The following is a 26,253-nucleotide window of genomic DNA, read 5'->3' as shown; positions in this document are numbered from 1 at the left end:
ATTGGTTACGCAAGTCTGATAAAGGCGACCCACACCAACCTATACCGTACTGTTCTGTACCACTTAGTAGGAAATGGGCCATTAGAGAGTGCCTGAGGAGCTCTGTCACCCAGGAGGAGCTTGGTGTAGTTTGGAGTGTTCGGAGTGCCTCCTAGATGCCTACCTGGTCAGGTGTTTCAAACATGTTCCACCGGAAGAAGGGGTCCCAGGGGAAGATCCAGGACATGGCATAACCTGACCCCAGTCAATTGGTTCAAAATTATTGAATGGATGGATGGATGGATTGATGAGATCAACATGGTACAGGATAATGTATCAAATCATTCATCATTCAAATCAAGTTAGGAGAAACCTTTCTTTAACATTAACATTAATTAACATTAAATTAATGGAACCTTTTATAAAGTGTTACCAAAAGATGCATAAACTATATGTGAATAGATCACAGTAAGGTTGATAACATGCATTTTAAAAAAGAAAGGATTCGTTTTGATTTCATCTTGACAGTTAATTTACTCATAATGTTACCCACCACTGACTCATTAGCTGTTGTTAGTGGATCATTGAGTCAGTGGGCTGAACCAATAATGATTATTTCAACTAATCAATGGATAATTTAAATGTTAGGTTTACCACACAAAGCTATTGCAGGATGTCAAAATGAAAAATGTAGAGCATATAAACCTTGTTTTTGCATTTTAATGTTTGAAACTTCCAGTCCCAGATTAACAAAACATCTTACAATATGGAATTCAAAACACTGAATAAATAATGATCATTTTGCTGCATGTATTATTGTCTTTCATAGAATAGAATAGAATAGAATAGAATAGAATAGAATAGAATAGTAAGCATGGGAGATGAGAGGCGGTGGAATGGACTGCAAGGGAATGAAATGTCAGTGCCAGATGAGCCATTATGGGAGATTAAATCTGATCCACAGTAGGAGTGACCCTGTAGAGAGAGAGGGAGAGAAAGAGACTCTCAGCCTGCCTTATTGTATTAATAGCTGTCCGTGGGTGTCAATAGCTGTATATCAGATCTGGAGAGACTTTGATTAGATTTAAAGTTTGGCTGTACAGTGGGTCAGTCCCTGCCCTTGAGTAACTCCAGAAAAGCTTTTCTCAAGTATCTCAACAGAACATTTTAAGAATAGTTTAAATCATACTATGGACAATGTGATTTCATTTTCACACTTTTTGAAACTTCACAATCAGCACACGATATTAACCTACATCGGAATTGGAACATCATTCAGTGTTCAAAAGCACAGTCCACCCAGTCATTATGAAATAATAAGAAATAATAACTCAAAGACACCAGAAGAATAAAATATCAGCTAATTTTGAGATGTTTGGCCATCATTGTGAAAAAAACGTCTCTGCTTCTACATGAAGAATGTGTAATATTGTGATACTACAAAATATAATTGTAATTATTAAAGTTTTAATGGATTATACATTCCATATACTCACTATTTTCTACAGATCTTAACAGTAGGCTATTGCGCTACATTGTATGGTTTTGTACAGTGAGTGACACTTTAAAAGCAGCATTACTGCAGTGAGTGGCTCCACCACTGCACTAAAGGAGTTAGAACATGTTTCCATCCAACCAGTCAAAGTGAACAAAATCGTCACTTCCTGAATATCTGGCACCAAATATCAACAGTAAAAACGTAATTTGCGTAAGAGAAGAAGCAGCGTGAATCTTTTCTTCATTTAATAAATGACTTGTGCCTCAGAAGGCAATCCTGACATGCAGTGAACGCGCTGTGGCGTTTGAAGGTGTGAGACTAGGAGCATAGACACTTTTGATTCTGGAGGTCATTAATAATATAATAACACTAATACGGAAATAGTTAAGGCATTGTAAAATGACCAAAACAACATTTCAGATGTTTTACAGTGTGCTGGTTTGTCCATTCACACAAATTTTTATCATCACATGATCTCGTATAACAAAATCACATGACCTTTTTTAATATCATACTGGAATTTGTTCGCTAAAAGTGTTTCTATTGCATTTTTTCTATTGCATTTTCTAATCAAATTAAAACTTTATCCTGCTCATTTATGCAAATATGCTATTTATGTGCATTTTCAAAATTTATGCACATCTTGGGCGTATTTTTATATCCAAAATGTGCATAAAAAATAGGAGGATGGAAATGTAGCTACTGTAAACTTGTTAGGTAAAATGAGGATTCATTTTAGAAAGTAAAATTAAAGGACTAAAAGACAACAAAGTAAAAGTACAAACATACATGAGCAGTTCCAGCGTTATGGATGTGACATCTGCAGTAAAAACTCAAAACATATATTCACATGGAAAGTATATGTTAACATTATATTGAAACATCTCTTTATATTTTCAAGAACAACTGACCTCAGAGTTAAGGGACCAGAAAAATATCAATCTGTAAACATATTTTGTACTTTAAATGTGAAAAATAAACATGCGTTATGGATGTGACAAAAAAAAAAAAAGGTTGCGAGTTTACAGTCTACAACATACTTTGTAGAAATTCTGTGAATTTAACTGCACAACCCAAAAGAAATAATGATAATCAAAAGGAAAAGAGTCGGCTCTCTATAAAACAACAATGATTATTTTTATTTTATTTAATATTATTTTCACATTTATGAGGAAAAAGTGTCATTATGGATGTGACATCTCTCTGTTATGGATGTGACAGATGTGAAATTGGCACTAGTGTGACTTTGATAAATCAAATAGAATAGTTAGAAAACATTGATAGATGCATTTTTGAGTATTTCCGTAGTACTGTAAAACACTTGCTTACACAAAAAACCCTTAAACAGTTTCCGTATTTTGATGAAAACTTTTTTCATGGCAAGGTTGACATTTGCATGGAATTGCTTACATACAAATAAGTAGGCCTTAATACATAAATAAATAAATAAATAAATAAATAAATAAATAAATAAATAAATAAATAAATAAATAAATAAAGCAGTGTTTTAGCATAAATATAAAGAGATGTACAGTGTTTGTTATTTTAAAGTGATAGGACTAAGACAGTCAATAAATAAGCTTTTTCATTCACATTTCCATTGTTGATTTTACAACAACGGAACATCTCATTACACATCTCATTTTATGTGTCAATTAATGTACATTAAAAAATTATACTTAAATAGTCCTAAATGAAATATTTATTTAAAGACATTATTAGCTAAACAAGGAGAAACGGTCCAGCGCAAGACTAAAGAGCTCTTAAGTTTAATGCTACGTCATCAAAATAATAAAAACAAATTGACCTACCTCTAGCAGATCACTACAAATATAATAAAAAATAATTTTGCCGTAGGACTTAAATTAAGTACCACTTAAAGTGACAGAAGCAAAACTTTATAATGTGCTCATATGATAACACTTTAATATACTCAGGTGTAGCTTATCGTTTTAGGCTGGCATGGCTGTTTGATAGTTAATGCCTTAACTTACATGTACAGGACAATATTGTACATCTTAACCTTTAATCCAACCCCATACTTTATCTTAACTGCGACAACATCTAACTATTCCTAATCAGTACATTTATTGGCATGGTTGATACAGAATGTATTCCCCATTCTAAGCCGTTTCAGATAATATTTATAAGTGGTCTCAGTGTGCTTTAAGTACTGTAACAATAGTAGTCATTGGTTCATTGTTTATTGAGCATAAGCCTTTTATAAGGGATTATCCAGGCATTACAGTAATTAAAGAATTCCTAAGAATGCTTTAAATAATAATACATATAGGCTTCACAGAATGTGTTAACAATTTATGTTTCAAATAAATGTGCCTCCTTTAAATCTATTAATTAAAGATCCCTGGAATGTATCACTTATTTAGTGAAACTATTAAACAGTTTTTAACACGCATTATAGTAATGTATATAGTAAATTATAGTTATATCGTTATAGTAAATTTCCCCAAATATGGGGAAACTAAATATGTTCATCTGCAGTGTTTCATTTTAAATAAACAGTTGAAACAGTCAGTAATATATATATATATTTTTTTATTATTTACAAAGAATAAAATAAATACCATTCATCAGAAACAGCTGCAAATAAATTAAACAGTTTAACCTATTTAAAATGATGGCTATTATAAAGAAATTTAATCAAGTTATCAAATTTCATTCATTAACCTTTTCATTCATTCAATTATTCATTAATTGCATAAAAAACTTTACAAAGTTTTTTATTTATTTATTTTTTTTTTACCATAAGGCAGTTTCTACTCTTAATAAATAATTAAAATATATATATTTTTTAATTATCTGACAAAACAAATGTGCAGCAAAAAGGGGTGTTGAGAGAACAAACGAGAGGATTGAAAGTGATAATGTAGACTATGGCTTTAAGATGTAAACAACCACACTCATATTACAAAAAGCTATACATAGTAAAACCCCTTTAAGGTTAAATTTGCTGCAAATGAAGGGAGAATTTTTTACCTTGCTGTGATGAAGAACACGGTTTGACAGGCTGGTGAAGGTAAGTTGTGATTAAGCCGTTGAATACCAGTCAACTCTTTGTTGTTACTAAGCAACCTGTTCCCTGGCAACGCTTTACTTGTCCTTTGGCAACCATTGATTTAATTCAGAATGACTGTTCCCTGTTTACTCTCATGCTGTGTCATATTGAAGTCTATGCAAGTCTTGGGAGCGATGAACCCAGACATTAAAGAATGTTCAGCATCTAGATTTGACATTGAACCGTTCTCTGCTGTAAGTGTTAAAAAAAAATGCTGCGTCAGAGCACTGATGCCTCACAGTATACACATCACTTCAGTACAGCAGGGACTTTTTTTATACGGCCATGAATCTTTTCAGATAAGGAGTGTCTATGAAAGGTGCGTTTCAACAATTGAAGGGGATATGTGGCTGGCAGACTGCAGCGTGAGAAGAGCGAGACAACTGGGGGGGGGGTTTATCAAAGTGTCTGCGACAAGGAGCAAGAGTGGGAGGAAGATGAAGACAGAGAAAAGGAGGGAGGGAGATGTTACTCAGGCCAACAGCAGCACCTTTGCAGCTATGCGCCACTTTGTGTGTCAGTATTCTGGGCTGAAGATATCTGCAGAAATTAATCTGACAGCTGTGCCTGTGTCTGAGCATGTCTGTATATGTTCAGGTGGCCTATTTTCTGAAATTAATGAATTATCTGGCATGCCGTGGTCACCCACACTGTGTGTGGGATAATCCAAGTAAGCCTTTGAAAGTTAATATAAACTGTCCAATTGGTGATAAAGCTGTGAGAGATGCAACCTGGTCTATCTCTCTCTCACATTTACAGTGAGCATGATGCTTGAATGTATTCACAATCTTTATGTCTTATACTTCATGTCAACAACTTCCCTTTATGGAATAAAAAAATTAAGAAAAAAATATATAAAAAGATTTCCAATCTACCTGATGGAGCCCTGCAGGCACAGGACGTCAACATGACGTCATATTGGCACTGTACCCCAATGTCAAGGGTATGTTGGATTTTGTTTGGAAATGAAAATCATGTTGACGTCAGAACTCAACATTAAGCCGACGTCACCAATGTCTTGCGTCCAACCTACAATCAACCTAAAATAAAGCAAATATTAACATCTATTTACAATCCACTTTGACGTTGTGTGGATGTCACCACTACATCTCAGATGCTGGATTTTGGTCACTTTCCAACACAACCTAAAATCAACAAAAAATATTAACGTAATTTGACATCATTATTGGACGTCACAATAACGTTGACCTAAAATTCTGGATAGACATTGAATTGTGGTCACCTGACGTCATGACCTAAATCTAACATGTTTGTGTTGATGTTGTGTGCCTGTTGCGACTGTATGCTGAGGCATTATGTGTAATCCCAGAACTGATCGTGGTTTGCCACAGCAGAAAGAACCGCCAACTACTCATCCATCTATTTTACGCAACAGATGCCCTTCTAGCCACAACTTTACTTAATTAGACAATTGAAAATTATTACAAATAAGATAACTGGTCACAAACAACATTTGCTGCAGATTATATGTGACTCCTTTATAGAAAAAAACAGCAACTGTGATTTATAAAGGTAATACACATCTCCTCCACTCAGCTTTTGAAGCTTTTGTTACCATCAGGATGCAGGTTTAGAAATCTGAAGAAATGCTTATGGAAAGTCGATTACCCCAATTGCAGTTAAATCAGATCACTGTTTATGTGAATGGGGTGGTTGTCAGGAATGATCTGCAGTAATATGTATGAGCTAATTGGGTTTTTAAATTCATAACTTATGTTGATCAGACATTATAAATGTCTCGATAAGTGTTGCTATTGTGTGATTGTTGTGTGTATGCAGTTGTTGTCTTATATCCAGTGTTAAAGACAAATTTCCTTTCTGTGCCAAGCAGAACAGACAATAAAGTTTAAACTAAACTAAACTAAAAACTCTTGTAGAGAGAGAAGGAAGTTGAATCAATTGACAGCTGAATTATAGCATGCTAATACATATATAAACATGTGACCCACAAAATGTCTTACAGTATTTTGCACAGGTCAATTTTTGACAATAGACAAAAACACACACTTTAGGCCAAAATTATGGATTTTTCTTTTATGTCAAAAAAGTATTTTGTAAATTTCCTGCTGCAAATATATCAAATCTCAATCGCAGGACTTAATTGTGACTACTTTAAAAAAAAAATTCTCAGTATTTAGATTTATTTGAACCCTCAGATTTTAGAAATAATATCGTCTTAACAAAACATAAATCAATGAAAGCTTAATTATTCAGTGTAAATCTAGATGTATTTGTATAATTAATGTGTGTAACATTTCCAAAAAAATTGACACTTATGACTGATTTTGTGGTGCATGGTCACAAATAAATATGATATTTTCTGTTTTGCGCACAAAAGATTTAAAAAAATAAATAAATCTCTACAATCAGACAGTGCAATAGCACTGCTGAAGGATCTCTGCAAAACGTCACACAGACACTGCAGCTGCAGAATTGCCTTTGGCTGTGGTCTACAGTCACAGACACACAGCTGTGGTCCTCGCTGCGCTTCTGACTTGTGGTCTGGACAGTTGTTATGTAAGCCTTGAGTCACTGAATTGGTGGTGTGCTCTCTTGGGGAACATGAAGGTTTATGTCAATAATGTTCACACACACTACACAAAGGATTTGAGGGCAAAGACTGTGAATGACTAGAGATTTAGAGAAAGAACAATGCTTGCCCTTGTTGCAAACCACACAGAGAAAACACGTCATTCATTTTCTTTCGGCTTAGTCCTTTTAATCATCAGGGGTCGCTTATTCGGCATATGTTTTACACAGTGGATGCCATTCCAGCTGCAACCCAGTCCTGGGAAAAACCCATACACTCTCACATGCACACACATACACTAAAACCAATTTAGTTCATTCAATTATTTATTCACCTATCCCACATGTCTATGGACTGAAGTGGGAAATGGATCTCGCCCCTCCATATTTGTCTGCCCTCATCCACATCTCTGTTCCTTCTCGCACCCTGCGATCTTCTTCCTCCCTCCAGTTGTCTGTTCCCTCTTCTCACCTTTCAACTATGGGCAACAGAGCATTTAGCTGCTCTGCTCCGTGGCTTTGGAACTTACTACCACCTGCCATCAGAAACATTGAGTCCCTTACACTGTTCAAATCAAAACTCAAAACCCACTTATTTAAGATGGCTTTTAATACTTAATTTTATTTGCACTATTGCTGTGTATATTTTGTTATTTCTTTTGTTGTTTTATTGCTCTTGTTGATTGTATGGTGTCCTTGAGTTGCTAGAAAGGCGCCTTTAAATAAAATGTATTATTATTATTATTATTATTATTATTATTATTATTATTATTATTACAGCGGATGCCCTTCTAGCTGCAACCCATCACTGGGAAACCCATACACACTCATTCGCACACATACATACACTATGTACAATTTAGCCTATCCAATTCACCTGTACCGCATGTCTTTGGACTGTGAGGGAAACCTGAGCACCCGGAGGAAACCCACGTGAACGCAGGGAGAACAAGCAAACTCTACACAGAAACGCCAACTGACCGAGCCGAGGCTCAAACCAGCGACCTTCTTGCTGTGAGGCGACAGTGCCACTGTGCCACTGCTTCGCCCCACACGCAAACAGTTATACTTATCACTCATTTAAGCTTCTATAGCATGCTTTGGGAATTGATGTGTGAAACAGGTGGTGGAGGGAGATGTACAAGTTCTCTGAAATTAATATCTCTTCATCATTGCTGAAGCAAAGGAAAATGCAAATTCAGTACATTTAAGTAGACTATAAGTATTTTCAAGTCAGCATATCTTAGAATTGTGAGTTGCAAACCCATTTGAGGAGAACATAAGTAGCCTCAGCAACTGTTTGCAATCTCTTTAATGTCTTCCTGTGCCGTAAACCCCACCTCTTGGCTGATTTCTATTTCTTTTCTGTATTTATTTATTTATTTATTCTACTAATGTTCATTGTATGCACTGAGCACTCTTTCTCCTCCCCATCATGAGTGTTAGGCTACATCTAAACTGATCCAGATCAATTTGAAAACATTGTTTTTGTCTATATCCACACTATAGTTTTCAGTTCTTTAAAAAAAAAAAAAATGGTCATGCACGCTAAAATGACTGAAAATGGTTTTGTTCAAGTACTGCACATCTACACAAACATAAAACATCATATCTGCCTTTACCTACTTTCTGTGTCTTTAAAAGATCACGGCAAAATCATTAATTTATTCATTTTCCTTCAGCTCAGTCTCTTTGTTTATCAGGGTTCACCACAGCGGAATGAACTGCCAACTTATTGAGCATATGTTTTACACAGCGGATGCTCTTCCAGCTGCAAGCCAACACTGGGAAATATCCATATACACTCATTCACACACATACACTATTTCCAATTTAGTTTACTTAATTCAACTTTAGCGCATGTCTTTGGACTGTGGGGAAAACGGAGCACCCGGAGGAAACCCACGCGAACGCTGGGAGAACATGTAAACTCTACACAGAAACGCCAACTGACTCAGCCTAGATGCAAACTAGTGGCCTTCTTGCTGCGTCGGACCATGTCGGTCGCAGCAAAATATCAAAGAAAATCACAGATTTCTTTAAATGGAGTGATTGTAAATGGAGATGTTGTTGAGAGTAATGCAAAAAAATAAAGTTGCATAAGCGAGGAAATGCCAATTGGGTGACGTGCCAAAACAAATATGCCAAAATATTGGACCGCTTCAAAGATCAGTACTTTGCTGATGACATCGCTTATGCCCACAGTAAGCACGAGCTTACAAAGCTGATAATTACAACCAAACTAAAAGCTATAAGGCCTATAAGTAGGGCCAGACGGAATCTGTGGACATTTTTTGCCATTTCTGCACAGAATTTTGGTAAAAGTCTGCGGATTTCTGCGGAATTATTTTAGGAGTATCATAACTAAAACCTTAATATATGAAATAAAAAATAATATCTTTTTAACTTTTATTTAATGTTTAAAATGCAAATCCAATTAGATTCACTTTATTTGGTAAAGTAAGTTTGTCATATAATATATCTAGTAAAAAAAGAAAATATTACTGTACAAACTGCATTGTACATAAATCAGATAAACATTTTCACATTAGTCAATAATATTACTGAAATAATAAAAAAAAAACTGAATAAATATAGATTTACACACATTTACTCAAGTAAAAAATACAGAGTTAAAGATAGGCTAAAAACCTGCTGAAATCTGTGGAAAATCTGCTGAAAATCTGCGAAATTCTGCGCTCGCAGATTCCGGGTGGGCCTACCTATAAGCATAGTATATGCTACAAGTACAGACATGCCATATACATCCAGAGATGTTGGCATTGAGGAGTAATACTCCTGTATGAAGCATGCAAAAACTGATATTAATCTTTAATAAACCTTTCAAAAAGAACAGCACCCAAAATATTTGCTTTACAATGTCTACTACCATGTTTGCTGATTTAGTCACATGACTAAAATGCATCATCGATTTTGAAAGCCTTTGTTTTCACAGTCCACACTACAACACATAAACAGTTATATTTTTCTAATCTATCCACAGAGTTTTTTAAAGATATGTTTTTGTTTTGCTAAAAATAATATGCGTTTTAAACTAAAATGTACTAATGTGGACAAGACCTTACTGTTGATTGGCTTCAAGTATGTTTGGTGCTCAGATTGATCCACTTTTCAATATAATTTCAAAAACTGCATACTCCACCTATAAAGTGATAGTTCACACAAAAATGAAAATTCAGTCTCCATTGACTTGATTACTATCCAATTTGATAATTTTCCTTTCAAGAGTTCGCACTAAGTAGATCTCAAAATCTCCCCAGCTGAAGTGGCTAAGGTAAACTACTTTGAGAAGGAAAGGAGCTAGACAAGGTGCCTGTTTTTCTTAGTCTGTTTTGTATGATGCATATCTTTGGACGGTGGGAGGAAACTGGAGAACCCAGGGGAAACCCACACAGACATAGGGAGAACATAAAAACTCTGCACAGAAACACCCAGAAACGGACAGATGAGGACCAGAGTTGGTCAGAGTGTTCTTGCTGTAGGGCCAACATTGCTAACCCCTGGGCCGCCGTGCCGCCCAATATTTGAGGAAAAAAAGGAGGAGAAGGGGAGAAAGGAAGGGTTTCTTGTGTGGATTGAAGACGTTTTTTTTATAGTGACATAGGAATCATATTATTGGAGGATCATGTTTAGCTATTGCGGGACCAGCTGTGGTAAATCATAAGCACGAGATCCTCTCGAAATTAGTTTATGAAAAACTTAACATTATCGAAGTCATTGGGTATTCACAACTGTTCGGTTGCAAGTCTTCTTTAAACTATTGTGTGTGTGTGTGTGTGTGTGTGTGAGTGTGTGTGTTTAACAGAAGAATGAAATGCATAGTCAATCAAGTCAAATCAAGTCAATGTTTATTTATAAAGCACACAAGTGTTTACTAAAGTGCTATACACATATATATGTACACAATCTAAAACAAAGGACAAATACCGTACAACAAGACTCTCATATGGTATTAAAAGCCAGAGAAAAAATGGGTGAGACAATAGCATAGAGTAAGGGGGAGAAAATGTTTATCTTTGGTTAACCCCTTAATTTGTACACATAATTTACATAAAAAATCTGAACTGAGTTTGCTGAGAGCTTGTAAATTCCACCATATTTATCTCTTTTTATTTTATCAGTAAGGCGGTCAGCCATCTTAAAAAGAACTCTCACTTTATCAAACGTCTATCTGTAAGCCCTTGGCTCTGAAACACTAATGTAGTGTCACCCCAGGACATTAACAGCACATACAGAAGAGATTATGGCATTAGATAAATGGCTGCAGGTCTGCTCGCTCAGGAGGGCTCTCAATCAAATTTCCACCATATGCCAAATTCTCTGCTCGTGAATTCAGACTGTTTGCATGTTTTGCCTACACTGAAGCCTTCCGCTATTAAGTTTGTTTGGATAAGCCCAGTTGGTATAGTGTTACTTTCTTTGTCACTAATGCCACATTGCCAGCTTAGTGAATCAGCACTTTTGGCTAGAAGATAATTGCTTGTATATTCACTCCAACTACAGATAGAAAAAGCAAATGAAAAATGTGCACCAAAACAGACTCATCAGAAATGTCATTTATTAAAGTGTAGGTTAATTTCTGCTGCATTAAATACACTTGGGAACTTTAAAGGAGAGGTGACATGCCTCAAGCTCTTCTCTCATAATGTCTCAATCTCTCTGTCTTTATTCATTCCCTTGCCAGTTTTCTCTAAAATGAAGCCAAGATTTCAGCTCCCATAACAGCTTATGATCAGACACAACGTGATTCTACTTTTAATATGTTTTTGTATCATCAAAGCTCCTGAATCTGAAAAGCTGCAGTAATTTAATTAACAGTAATATCTGTAGACTTATTGGTTTCCTTACTTTTCATAGCCTTCTGTTTGTTCTGTCTTAACTGAAGACTCAATGGATGTGACCTAATATTTGCATGCAATTCACATAACAACAGGATGTCTGGGGTTTAATCCCATTTGGTTTATTTGTTTTGAGACCGTCTCTTCCAGGTACATATGATCCTCATGTTCTGCTCCTTCTTTCTGTCTAGATGTTTTAAAGGTGCCGTAGGATGAAAAGCTGAATATACCTACTGTAGGCATGGCTGAATAATAAGAGTTCAGTACATGAAAATGATATACCATGAACCTCAAACGCAATTGTTTCTTATTTCTCATATAAACTCAATGAGTGTAAAATCCTGGTGAAAAATTGGACAAACAGGACAACACTAACTCTCTCAAAACAGTTGTTGAAGAAAATAAAAGGTTATGATAAACATTCATACTTCAGAAATGTTCTTTATTATTTTGAGCTTGTTAAATTTAGTTTGGATGCACAATATTGTACTTTTACAGCTGTTTTCTAATTCCTTTTGATTAAGCTGATGTCAATATCTTTTCTGTTTGTGTGTTACAGATAAATTTAAAGTCAGATTTGAGATTACGCATAGGATTCGATTCTAACAATATATTAAAATCAGACTTTTTATTTTATGTCCCAGTTGATGCTTTATTCCTAGATAAAACCTACTTTTAAAAAAATCTAATTAGTGAAATGCCAGCCCCTGAATAAACATTACTAGGAGCCAACAGGAGGCTGCTTGGCAATACACTACCTGACAAAAGTCTTGTCGTCGTTCCTATTGGTAAGAGCAACAGATAATAACTTGACTTCTAGTTGATCATTAGGAAAATTGGCAGAAGGTCGATCTTTCAGATGAATGATCTTTTAAACTGCATCTTAATCATAACCAATACTGCTGAAGACTCAAGATTATGGATTCAAGATTATCACAAAAATCAGTCAAATTTGGTGAAGGAAAATTCATGGTTTGTGGTTACAGTGCGGGGACATGCAAGAGATCTGCAGACAGGATGGCAACATCAGCAGCCTGAGGTGTCAAGACATTTGTGATGCCCATTAAATTACAAACCACAAGAGAGGGCAAATTCTTCAGCAGGACAGTGTTCCTACTCATACGTTAGCCTCCACCTCAACGTGCCTGAAAGCAAAGAAGTCAAGGTGCTTTAGGATTGCCCAGCCCAGTGACCAGACATGAACATTATTCAGCATGTCTAGGGTAGAATAAAGAAGGAGGCATTGAAGATGAATCCAAAGAATCTTGATGAACTCTGGAAGCCCTGCAAGAACGCTTTCTTTGCCATTCCAGATGAATTTATTAATAAGTTATTTATTTAGAGTCATTGCAGAGATGAACGGATTTAGTCATCCAAGCTCATGGGAGTCATATTATGCACCATTTTTTTGTTAAATGACAAGACGTTTGTCTAAGAAAAGTCAGACCTTATTGTCCTAATCAAATGATTAAAAATCAAGACAAGCTTATTTTATTTGATAGAATAAATGTAATCTAGAGACCTGTGACTTTTATTTAAGCCACTTTTGATACCAAATGATCAACTAGAAGTTAAGTTATTATTTGCTGTTCCTGAAACTTGGATAGGTGACAAAACTTTTGTAAGATTGTGTACTATTGTAAAGAAAAAGAATTATTAGATTGGTGAATGGTGTCACAGTCAACAAGTCGATCCTTTTATATATATTCTGACCAATATATCAACAATACTGAGCCTTTTAAGACATAAATTCATGTTAATTTTGTTTTTTACTATTTCATTTTCAAGAATTTACAAGACCTTGTCTAATGTGAATCTGTCATGTTACTGGGCAGGCATCAAAACATGGGAAGGTTGTTGGTCAGCAGAGGTTGTAGCTTATGGCTGTAGTTTAATGTGTACATTGTGAAAATTGGCATGTATGTTTGTAATGAGGCAACAAACACATGTAAACTGCTTTGTATAAGTGTTTAATGCATGTTTATGCATCGTGTCATATCACTCAGCTCCTAATTTTTTTGATGAAAGGATGCAGTAAATTTGATCAAACTCATATTTATGCTAAAATTGTAAATTATTACTGTCTGTGTTTTTGTATATTAAAGCTTAATAATACATATGTGAATATATTACTCTCCCTTTAGACTATAATTATTATTTAGCCTATATTTCATCTAAAACACAACTCAACCAAACTAGGTTACTCTGGTGGCATAGCTCACCCTCTACTTCTAGATAAAGTAAATCTCTCTAACACCTAAGCTGAAAAGATTGTTATCAAGCCATTCAAATATTTGTTTACAAACAAAGTATGATTATTTTGCACATATGTGTTTCGGAGTAAATCACACTGTGTGTAAGAAAGCAGGCACTGACACAAGCTGTGCAAGAGCAGAACTCATTAATAATAATGAATGTTCCAAATATGGACAAAACCAAGCTTTTGAAGGAAAAAGAAATTCTAAAGGAATGTGACCCATATGTCCTTAGCTTTTAACCCATCCAAGTGTACACACACTGTGAACACACACTCGAAACAGTGTGAAGCCATTACTGTCATGCCTGGAGAGTTGTTAGGGAATCAATGCCTTGCTCACGGTATTCACCTTAGCAATGGTATTGAGAATGGTGAGAGTACTGGTTATCCCAAAGCAATCTTACTTCTATAAGTAAGTTTTTGATTTAGTGGCTAATTTGTATGAATTCGTACAATCTAATTTGTACAATTTAGTATGATTTGCTCATCACCCAATGATGGTTAGGGGTGGGGTTGCATGCCACGCCTCCTTTTTAAAATTGTACATTTCCGTAGTATATGAGAATGTGTGAATGTATGTGTGGATGTTTCCCAGAGATGGGTTGCGGCTGGAAGGCCGTCGGCTGCGTAAAAACTTGCTGGATAAGTTGGCGGTTCATTCCGCTGTGGCGACCCTGGATTAATAAAGGGACTAAGCCATCAAGAAAATGAATGAATGAATGAATGAATGAATGAATGAATGAATGAATGAATGAATGAATACATTTACGTACGACTGAACTCGTACAAATTCATATGAATTAGCCACCCAACTGACAAAAGGTAAAATACTTCCTCCTGAGATCAGGCTGGTTATTCACACTCACCACCTACAATCTCTGTTGGTGTCAGGACATGATTCTGTGACCTTCAGATCACAAATCCAACCATTATGCCACAGCTGCCACTAAATGTATTCTATGGCTAATACCTGGAATCATAAAATGAGCATTCAAAACTCTTTCTGGAAATTTTGTTTGAAAATATCTAAGCCACATACATACTATGTTATCAGAGAACAATTTAAGATATTGAATAAACACATACAATGTGGCACCTTTAAAACTGGGAACTCAGTCCAGCTAAACTGATAAGGACATGGCCATTTGTTCATTCAAAATATGTTTTGAATTGATACAACTCTAAATATACTCAGATTATCAACTTCTGAAAATAATGTTAGTCATCAACTGTCAAAAAAAAAAAGCTGTAACAAGGGTTTGACAGACATTTTGATTTGATAATACACATCAAACAACATGATGCATCATATAGTAAAGAATGCTTGTCAAAACAGAGGTTTTAAACAAATATTGATGCTAATATATCATACAGCAGCTGGTACAGTAACTGATGTGACGAATGGCTCTTTGAATTCAAGTGAAGGATCATTTGAGCAAGTGATACGTTTTAGTCTTCTCTCCGTGTATGCCAGACAAGAGCCTTTGTCCTGAAGTTGTGCTGCACTCAATGCAATTATGATTGAAAAGGGATATAATTTAATGCTACTGGCATAAAATAGTGAAACGGTAGAACAGAGTGCTGTTTATAAAGCTAAATAAATTGTTTTCTGAATTACAATACCTCTTTCAGCAAACGCAGATCAGTTACTTCTTTGGCCATGACCCAGAAGTGATGCAATGTAATTGATTTCTTCTCAAGAGACTGGATGAAGTTGCCATTATGGAAAACGTTCGAGGTTACTAAAGTAACCCTTCGTTCCCCGAGGAGGGGAACGGAAGCACTATAAGTGGATTTGATTTGTAAAATCCACGCATTGGGAGGTTCGGTTCAGAAGCTACTCGTCTGAAAGAGTATTGAACGGGCCAATTAAGAATGAATTGGCAGCGCAAGCCTGCGCAGGTGAGCGGCATAAGCAATCAACTGAGTATATAAGCTCACCTGGCGCCAGCAGACGCTATCCTTTTTAAGCTGAAGAGACTTTCAACAGCTAAGGGACAGTCATTATGGCGACGGAGTATAGTGCTTCCGTTCCCCTCCTCGGGGAACGAAGGGTTACTTTAGTAACCTCGAACGTTCCCCTTCGGGGGGAACTTCAGCACTATAAGTGGATTTGATTTGTAAAATCCACGCATTGGGAGCCCATTGAAAGCGCCATAATGACTGCACCTTACCAACACCCCCGATGAGGAGATAGTCAAGCAAGCGTGACGCACCCGCATCATGGGGGGCGCGGTCCTCCAACGTGTCCCTGGCCCTAATTTATCCTACTTCAACAGAAGTTTCACGGACTTAGATATATTTTTTGGGAAGTCGTGAGCATCTAGATAATTCTAGGAAATACGACAGTACGTTGGGAAGCGTGCAATCCCGATAGGGAGGACGCTGCGGAGGCCATCCGTTACCCGAGGGGGGATAGATGGCAGAATTTACATATGGACTAGCCCTAAAAAGGGGGAGTACGCATAGCAAAAGAGTGGTTAGCGGGGAGGGAAGACACGGGTCCGCCCAGGGGGGGGACTTAACCGTGGCGGAATAAGCATATGGGATCGCCTAGTGGGGATCACGCATAGCAGGCACCTTTACCCAAAACGCGGGCTGACCAGCGGGCAGACCTACAACGTAGTGGGCCAGCAAGTGACTCCTCCGCTGAGTCAGTGCTGGGGGCCACGGAGGAATCTGCAGGGCTCACCTGACGGGGAACTTTACTGACAGATAAAAAGGCGCTCGTATCTCCGTGTTAGGGAAAATGGCGCAGCAAGCGTGTTTCAACACCCTACCGAATTGTTTCCTCAATCACCAAGGGTTACCTAATACCCTTGAGGAAACCGGCTCCACTCGCAGATTGTAAAACCTTGCAAATGTGTTGGGTGTCACCCAGCCCGCAGCTCTACAGAAGTCTGTTAGAGGGGCGCCGCGTGCGCGCGCTCGAGAGGATGCGAAGCTCCGAGTGGAGTGCGCACGCGCTCTCGGGGGACGCGGCTCATCTCGGCTCTGATAGTGAAAGAAAGGCATCCACAATCTAGTGGGAACTTATTTCGGTACGGCACTTCCCTGCTGCCGACCGTTATAACAGACGAAGAGCTGCTCAGATGATCTAAACTCTGAGTGCGGTCCGGATAATACGCAAAACGCGAACTGGACAATAAAGAAGGGCTGGGTCTGCCTCCTCCGAGGGCAGCGCTTGCAGGCTCACTACCTCGTATTAAAACGGAGTGGTAGGAACCTTGGGCACATATCGCGGGCGGGGTCTCAGGACGTGAGAGAAGCCAGCCCAATTACAGGCACGAGTCACTGACCGAAAAATGCCTCCGGGTCCCCGACCCTCTAATCGATATCAACGCGACCAGCAGAGCTGTCTTCAGGGACAGAAAGATACTGAGTCGAGGATCGAAGGGATCTGACGCGGCTTGTGTAGCGAGGGCGAGATCCTAAGAGGGCATGAGAGGGGGCGGGATGGATTAATTCGCTTAGCGCCCCTGAGGAACCGGATGATGAGGTTATGCGTTCCCACGGTGCTGCCAGCCACCGCGTTATGAGAGCGGAGATGGCAGCCACGTAACCTTGAGTGTGGAGGGCGACAGCCTGCTCTCCAGCTTCTCTCGGCGTAAAGAAAGCACAACGCTGATCTGGCAAATTACGGGGGTCTTCTCAGCGAGAGACACACCATTCAGTGAATAGACTCCACGTCAGGGCATAGGCGCGCTCGGGGAGGGGGCTCTAGCCCGAGTGACGGTATTAGCCACCGCAATCGGAGGTTACCTAAGTCTTCCTCGCGTCTAAAATCTCTTCAAAGATCGGCGAGGGTGCCAGGTGGTGCCCTGTCCCTGAGAGAGTAGGTGCTCTCTCGAAGGGACTGCCAGGGGAGGGCTATCGCGAGGGAGAGCTCTGACATCCAGGTCCGGTTGAGCCAGAGGGGCGCAACCAGCAACCTGTTCCTCGTCCTCTTCCTGACCTTGCACAGTAACTGCGCGAGCAGGCTCACTGGGGGAAACGCGTATTTGCGCGTGCACCGAGGCCAGCTGTAAGCCAGTGCATCCGTGCCGAGAGCACTCGGTCAGGGAAAGAACAACTAGCAATGAGCGATCTCGGGGGAAGCAACAGATCGATCTGGGCTTCCCCGAATCGCGCCCATATCAGCTGAACAGACTCGGGGTGGAGTCTCCATTCTCCAGGACGCAAGGCTGCCGTGAGAGCGCATCGGCTGCACGGTTGAGCTTGCCTTAATATGAATGGTGTGCAGCGATTTCAGCCGCGGATAACTCCAGAGGAGCAGACGGCGGGCGAGCTGAGACATGCGGCGAGAGCGCATACCCCCTATACGGCTGATATACGCCACCGCCGCCGTACTGTCCGTCCTGACCAGCACGTGTTGCCGCTCCAGCACCGGAAAAAAACGGTGGAGAGCGAGGAACACTGCCAACAGCTCCAGGCGATATGCCAATGCAACTGGGTACCTTTCCACAGGTCCGCAGCCGCATGCCCGCAACGCACAGCCCCCCAGCCCGTGTTGGAAGTGTCTGCTGAAACGACAACAAGACTGGACGCCTGTTCTAGAGACACCCAGGTCTGTAGGAACGAGGGGTCGCTCCAAGGGCTGAGGGCGCGGCGACACAGCGCAGTAACAGAGACTCGGTGTGCGCGCGCGTGCCATGCGCGTCTGGGGACTCGATCGTGAAGCCAGTGCTGAAGTGGTCTCATATAGAATAATCCGAGCGGCATGAAGCGGCTGCGGATGCCATATGCCCCAGGAGCCTCTGAAATAGTTTCAGTGGGACCACTATTTTACTGTCGAGCTCTCTCAGACAGTACAGCATCAGCTGAGCGCGCTCTCCGGAGAGGCGCGCTGCCATGGTGACCGAGTCCAGCTCCAACCCGAGAGAAGAGATCCTCTGCACGGGGGCGAGTTTGCTCTTTTCTCGGTTGACCTGAAACCCCCACAGGTGGAAGTGCCAGAGCACTTTGTCTCTGTGCATAATCAACTGCTCTGAGAGAGGGCAAAAATCAGCCAGTCGTAAAGAAATTGAGTATGCAGATGCCCGCGAGCCGAAGGGGCGCTGAGGCACCCTCCGCGGGCTTGGTGAGGACCCGCGGAGACAGAGAGAGCCCGAAGGGGAGGGCTTTGTATTGCCAAGCTCGACCTTCAAACGCAAACCGCAGAAACTGTCGGTGGCGAGGAAGAGTGGAGACATGGAAATACGCGTCCATCAGGTCTAATGCTGCAGACCAACCCAGAGGACGAACGCACCGGAGGATGCGCTTCTGCGTGAGCATTCTGAACGGCAGCTTGTGCAGGCAGCGGTTCAAAACGCGCAGATCTAGGATTGGCCGTGACCCACCGCTCTTTTGGGCACGATGAAGCGTGGGCTGTAAAACCCACTCTCCATCTCGGCTGGAGGGAGCGGCTCGATTGCATCCTTCGCCAGGAGGACAGCAATCTCCTCTCGCAAGACAGGGGCGGACAGGGGGCTGACCCTGGTGAATACACACCCGTGACTTGGGGGGCCGTTTCGCGAACTGAATCGCATAGCCGAGTCTGATTGTGCGTATGAGCCACCGCGAAGAGCTGGCCCGCGCTAACCAGGCAGGCAGAGCTCTCGCTAATGGACTCATCGCTACAATCGCTGACGTACCAGCAGTGGGGCAGCGCGGAGTGGGTGTGCTGATCCGGGAAGCTCGCGGGTCCCACGGAAAAGCTGGAGGTGAGATATTTGCTCTCACTCCAAACCCGAGCTCCGGAGGGGAGGCTCGAGGGGTGGGAGAAAGGAGACCGTCCTCCCAGCGCTCGTGAGCCACTGGCGAAACGCACCGAATCTGCAAGCTAGAAAGCATAGCGTCCCAGACTGGCAGATTTCGGGCTGTCACATCTGGGGAAGTGAAAAGTGCCCTTTCATAATGTTTTCATGGCAGTAAAAAGTGCCGTTGGAAATGGGGCCCCGCCCTCCAGCGGGGAAAGAGCAAGTTCCCTCTTCTCCAGATGGCCTGTCCCAGGGGCGCTTCGCGGTCCGTTGCCGGACTTAGCGGCGTTCTGGGCAGGGGGGCTGCCTGCTTCCGAGGTGCCCGACGCGCTCGCTTCGCCTGAGGCGTGTGCGGGGGCGGAGCAGCTCTCGTAGGCGGGCGCCTTCGGCGAGGAGCAGGTATGAATGGCACGGCGGGCGGAGCGGGCTACGGACCGCCGATAAGACATCACCCACCAACTGCTCTCTCACCGCCTTGAATTCCTGGGTGAATTCACAGACAGTGTCGCCGAACCTGGCTGGGGATATGGGGAAGTCAAGAAAGCGGACTTTGTCGACTTTGCGCATATCAGCCAGGGGTGGCGCTCCTGGACCACTAATGTGGACATCGTCCTCCCCAACGCACACGCAGCGGACTCAGTAGTCCGAAGAGCTAAGTCGGCGGCGGTGCGAAGCTCGTAAGCCTGGGTTGGACCCACCCTCGTGCAGCTCGGCCAGCGCCTGCGCTTGGTAGCGCTAGTAGGTGGCTATCGCATGCAAGGCGGAAGCAGCCTGGCCCGCAGCTATGTAAGCTCTAGCTCCGAGGGAGGTAGATAACTTACAGGCTTTGGATGGGAGACGAGGCGGATCCCGCCAAGAAGAGGCGCCGCGCGGATTTACCGCCATCGCGCACTCAACCTGAGGAATCGCCACATACCCCCTGGCTGTTTCACCGTCAAGAGTGGTTAGGGTGGAGGAACACGCAGCACGAGCAGAAAAAAGTGCTTTACAAGACCGCGTGAGCCTACTGTGCACCTCCGGGAAGAAGGGAACGCCCCTCTAGTCGGTCCGGCCGCGGAGCTGGGGGATAAACCATCTCCAACCCACGGCCGAAGCAGCCCGGGAAAGCACGGCTAACATGTCCGTTTCAGGATCCGTAGTGACAGCGCTCACCAGCCCGAAGGGGGCGAGCGGGTCTGGATCATCATCGGACAATGAAAGCCCACCCTCCGATGCCGCGGTGGACATCTGGTCTCCGGTGTCATCGGGCGTAAGGGCTACCATCTGTTAGACGGATCGCTTCCCCCGCCCGAAGCTTGGATGGAGCGCTTAGAGGAGCGGGAGGTCCGCGGGCCCGTGGGCGACGGATTATCTCTCGCTGAAACCCTCAGATCTGCCCGAGTGCCCGCTGCAGAGCAGGGGACAACTGGGGTGGTTCACCCTTTTGCAAAGGCTAACCGCGATCTTGCGCAACAGTCATGGCATCGCAATGACGACATGAACTGCCCGCGAGCAGCGCATTAACATGCTGGACCCCCAGACATGTAACGCAGTGCCCGCGCCCATCATCCGAGGACAGGAAACCACCGCATCCAGAAACGCACAGTCGGAGCGCCGTCCTGATAAGGACGTGCTGCACGACTGTGTTGCTCTTTCTGTGAAGTTTGCAACTTTATACGCACCGCTCTGGAGGACCGGACCCAAAGAACGCCAGGCAAGGGAGAAACCCAGCTCGACCGTCTGCCACTGCGTGTACACACTCTGGACCGGGAGAATGCTCTCGTTCGCTCAGAATCGCTGGTCACAGCAGGAGGAACCCTCATCGACTCGATCAGAAAGTCTCTGAAGCGAAAAGGATAGCGTCTGCTGGCGCCAGGTGAGCTTATATACTCAGTTGATTGCTTATGCCGCTCACCTGCGCAGGCTTGCGCTGCCAATTCATTCTTAATTGGCCCGTTCAATACTCTTTCAGACGAGTAGCTTCTGAACCGAACCTCCCAATGCGTGGATTTTACAAATCAAATCCACTTATAGTGCTGAAGTTCCCCCCGAAGGGGAACAGAGGATGTATTAGAAGGGCAGTAATAATATGTAGCTCTAGGGAGCTCTTTCTTTTTTCTTCATTTTTAACTAAAGATAAACTTGTGAGATTTATCCAGTAGTCATGTTAAGAAAAAAAAAAAATCTATGAAACTTTTTGAACTTAATAGAAACTTTCTGTTTTCAGTACCATTTTTAAGTGATAATTTGCACAAAGAATAAAATATACCTCTTAAGTAGTTTAAAAGTTTTAATCATTTATTTATTCTGCTTAACCAGCTGATTCGAATGTTATCACTTGATTAAATAGGCGTCATTGCTGGTTATCAGCTGATAGATATGGGTCGGTAGGGGCCTTCTAAACTGATACATCCACATGGTTAATCACCTATAGATTACATACGGCTGTGGCTGGAAGATAACAAGAATTATTTATATTATTTTCAAAATGTCCTAATAATTGTATGTTATTAACGTCTACCCCTACACCAACCCTAAACCCAACCGTCAAAGTAATGTAAAAAAAGATCTGGATCTGGAGTCTTCTCTATTAATAGAGCTGATTAACCATGCGCATGGATGAAAACAGGAGCAGAAGGCCCCCTTACTGGCTCATATCTATCAGCTGATAACCACAGATAATGCACATTCATTCGAGTGATATTATTCGAAGCGGGTGGCTGAACACAAAAGAAAATATTTTGAACAAAGCTGAGAACCTGTAAACAATGACTTTCACAGTAGGAGATAGCAAATACCATGGCTTTCAATGGTTCCAGGTTTCCAACCAGTCTTCAGTTTACATTTTTCAAAATACCCTCTTTTGTGTTTAGGAAAGAAACTCATAGAGGTTTGAGATAAATGGTGAATAAATTATGTCAAGCTGATTGTAATTTATTTTATCTGTTTAATTCATTTATTTTCAGTCTTTTGAGTTCAGTTTTTAGTTTTTGTTGTAAAATACACAAATGTAGTTTATTATGTTCTATGTTTAACTTGCAACCTTTAAAATCGTATTATGCTGTTGACTCTCAGTCTATGTTTAGCTATCCAGTGACATTTACATAAAATTAAAATAAGTTAGTCAACAGTCTACTGCATTGTTTCTGCTCTCAAATTGCATTATGGGAATTTGATCTCTAAATCAAACTCAAACAAGTCGGAAAAGCTTGATGATTAAAATGTTAGTAATTTAACATTGCTTTTAATTACATTGTTTAATAATCTAAACTTGAGGATTGTATTGGAATTTTTTTAGTAACACACACACACAAGTATAATTTTGTCAAAAATAGACCAACAATCTTTAAATAAACAAAACAAAATACTAACCAAAATATATTCAATCAGCAATGAATATACAGTGTTCATATGCATAATACAGGTGATCTGCTTGTTTAGGAACAACTGCTGTTGAAACAAATGATCACAACTATCTGTTGTAGTGGCATAAGGCAAAACTCTGGGTGAACTAAATGGTTCCTATGAGCTTAAATAGAAGACACTGTCTGGTAAATTTGCGAATTTTTAAAGTGAGTTTTCCTATTTGACATAATTAAAAATTTCTCAACATCTCAACAGTCTGTGACCGTCATTTAAAACTTTACTTTTTATGACGGCCCATACATCAATAGAGGAGAGATATCTGTACTACAGGCCAGCCAAGTGCATTGACTCTGTGTTTTACAAAACAACACAGTTATAGCACATGTAGAAGTATTATTATTCTAATAACCATAAACTTTTCATGAAATATGCCATTCTGATGGCATTATGTCTTTGTACTCTTCCAATTTTTGCCTCCATGTCATGGCTAAATAAAGAACCATACAAGGTACAGGTAGAGGCAATAGTTTGCATATTCAAGATGGCTGTATCTGAAATCAATGTTCTCTACATTAGTCTACTAATATAGTCCACTTAAAGACTGAAAACAGTTGAGTGAAGATTTTCTGGGTGAAATTTGATTTGATTTTCAACTTCTTGGTAGTTACTTAATAGTAAACAGGCTGTTTGACTTTGTACTCTTCCAATATATGCCTCCATGTCAATGGTAACTTTGCATACATTTGCCAGTCATGCCGTATGCATTGCTGGTTCCCATACGATTGCTTTTGTATCTGTCTCTCATGAAACTCTGGATGGTCCCTTTCCTCCAGAAATAAGTTGAAATGTGGATTCAACAGATTCCAGCACACATTTCTTCAGTTTCTGTTTTCTTTTTATTATTATTATTATATATCTGAGATGATCCCTGGCCTTTTCACCATGGGGAACAGGGATTCAAGTGGCATTTCTTTGTGCAGTCACATACTGTGTTAAGAGGAAGCAGTTTTTTTTAAAGTACTGCTGAGCTCATTTGGCTTTATTTAACAGCACAACATGACCATTTTCATGCAATGTCATCTGAGGGCTCAAATGTCCAGCACATTCAGCTGCAGGTTTCCTGCCTTGCTTTACAAAAACTGAGATTTCTCTGGACTCCCTCAATATTTTCACAATATTTGATGTGGTGAAATACCTTAATCGAGAACATGTATTTAAACCTTATATATTACAAGTTCACCTACTTAATTTAAACCATTTAAAACAGTTGAATCTGGATGTTCTATAACCCCTTTCACTTTTATTTTGCTTTTGTGCCAACTTTTCTGGAGTATGGTGCAGCCTCAAACTATTTTACTTACTTTTTTTAATATCTTTAAGTAAAAATGCTGGAAATATTTTCTTTGAACTTTTGTCAATCAAATGTAAGTTAAAGCGAACAAACAGATCACAGTTTGTAGATTACATTGTATTTTGCAGAAGTCCCAATTTTTTTTTTTTATTTGTGGCTGTACAATAAAGTGAAAACCTTAATAAAAGCCTCAATGTTAAAATGTAGAGTTACATATTCAAAATCAAGAGTATAAATCACAGTTTGTAGATTGCATTGTATTTTGCATAAGTCCCATTTTTTTTTTTTTTTTTTTTGTGGCTGTACAATAAAGTAAAAACCTTAATAAAAGCCTCAATGTTAAAATATTGAGTTACATTTTCAAAATCAAGAGTTAACAAAGCAAACCAAAAGTGTAAAAAAATAAAAAATAAATAAGAATCCCAAAAACCAAGAGACTTTTACAAATCTTTAACAAGGTATCGACACTTTTAGAATTAAAGTTATGAGAGCTGTCTCTAGGGCAGTACCTTTTCAAATCGTATACATTTGTAACCAAATCTCCATGTTGATACCTCATAGGTATATATCAGTACCTAAATGTACGTAAAATGTACATTTGACGTGCAAATTTAGACCTTTAGGTGAAAAAGTACTACACAGTGACAACTCTAATACCTTTATTTCTGAAAATGCACTTTAAGCCAAATATCAAATTCCCTGACATTCTCTGACTAAAAAGACGCATTTCCATGACATCAAATAACAGACAAACAATCCATTGTTGTGCTTGTATATATACAATATTAAAATAATATGTTAAACAAGCTCAAGAATGTGGCGTGAATTTTGTTGGAAAAACTTAATTAGATTTTTATTACACCAAAAATTAAATCATTACAATCTGGGACTACTCATCCTTGTTGGAGGAACTGTGGAGTAACAGAAGCACATCATGCGCATATATTCTGGCAGTGCTCAAGAATTAACAGTTTTTGGGAAATGGTGGAAAAAATTATACATGCACTTAGATTACAATTAGAGATCTTTGATAAGAAATGGAGTAAATGGCTGGCTTTCTCCACAATGACAAAATTATTATTTATAATTTAAAGTTTACATAATTCTAGAGGCTATGCATCATTGTGAATATTTTTAGCAACCTTTTATTATATTTTATTTTATACTTATTTTATTTATTTATTTATTTTGATGAGGTTGTTTCAATATTTTTATATATGTATGTATATACATGTGTGGAATGGATGTATTTGCCTATATACATATATATGTATGAATGTATATATGTATATTTATATATATATATATATTTTTTTTTTTTTTGTCCCCCACTGGTTATATGTTCCTAAAAAAATCAATAAAAAACTAAGTTAAAATAATAATAATAATAATAATATGTTAAAATAACTATATCAAATGGGTTCAGCTTGTACATCTCTGCATGACTTTGGAGAGCGACTGTAAGAATGACAATGGCTAATCTACCTCAGATTTTGAAAAGAAAATCAGAGTTACTTACCTGTTGCTTGGCTATGAAGTGCTCTCTCTCATATTCAATAGATCAATAGTAGTTTTACAAACAGTATAACACCAAGTGTTT

At 39.9% G+C, this 26,253-nt stretch overlaps 1 protein-coding gene and 1 long non-coding RNA gene across 6 annotated transcripts in view; both read left to right on the top strand.

Annotated features, from left to right (window-relative positions):
• Positions 1-26,253, top strand: part of slc12a5b (solute carrier family 12 member 5b) — a 114,787-nt gene that overhangs the window by 20,943 nt on the left and 67,591 nt on the right.
• On the top strand, positions 9,584-25,641 carry LOC147842789 (uncharacterized). The gene is made up of 3 exons (XR_015497367.2): positions 9,584-15,950; positions 21,999-24,822; positions 24,967-25,641. It is a non-coding gene; the product is annotated as an uncharacterized LOC147842789 (long non-coding RNA).

This window comes from Danio rerio, chromosome 8 (genome assembly GCF_052040795.2).
Source record: "Danio rerio strain M-AB ecotype USA chromosome 8, GRCz13ab, whole genome shotgun sequence".
Lineage (NCBI taxonomy): Eukaryota > Metazoa > Chordata > Actinopteri > Cypriniformes > Danionidae > Danio > Danio rerio.
The sequence above is the reverse complement of the archived record's forward strand: the minus strand, read 5'-3'. Positions and strand labels throughout refer to the sequence as shown.